Here is a 276-nt window from a genome sequence, read left to right as displayed (position 1 = left end):
AGCCATGGACCAACCAATGATCAATGAAGGAGCAGCAAAGGACCAGCAAAAGATCAACCGAGGAGCAGCCAAGGGCGGACCAAGGACCAACCAAAGATAAATCAAGGAGCAGCCATTGACCAACCATGGACCAGCAATGGACTAGACAAGGAACATCCAAGGTAAGTGGGGACCAACCAAGGGCCAATCAATGAGCAACCAAGGATCAACCAAGGTCCAAACAAGGACCCGTTGACGAGCAGCCATGGACCAACCAAGCACCAGTCATAGACTAGC

The sequence above is a fragment of the Cyprinodon variegatus genome, unplaced genomic scaffold (assembly GCF_000732505.1).
Source record: "Cyprinodon variegatus isolate N-32 unplaced genomic scaffold, C_variegatus-1.0 Scaffold1514, whole genome shotgun sequence".
NCBI lineage: Eukaryota > Metazoa > Chordata > Actinopteri > Cyprinodontiformes > Cyprinodontidae > Cyprinodon > Cyprinodon variegatus.
This window is presented reverse-complemented; position numbering follows the sequence as displayed.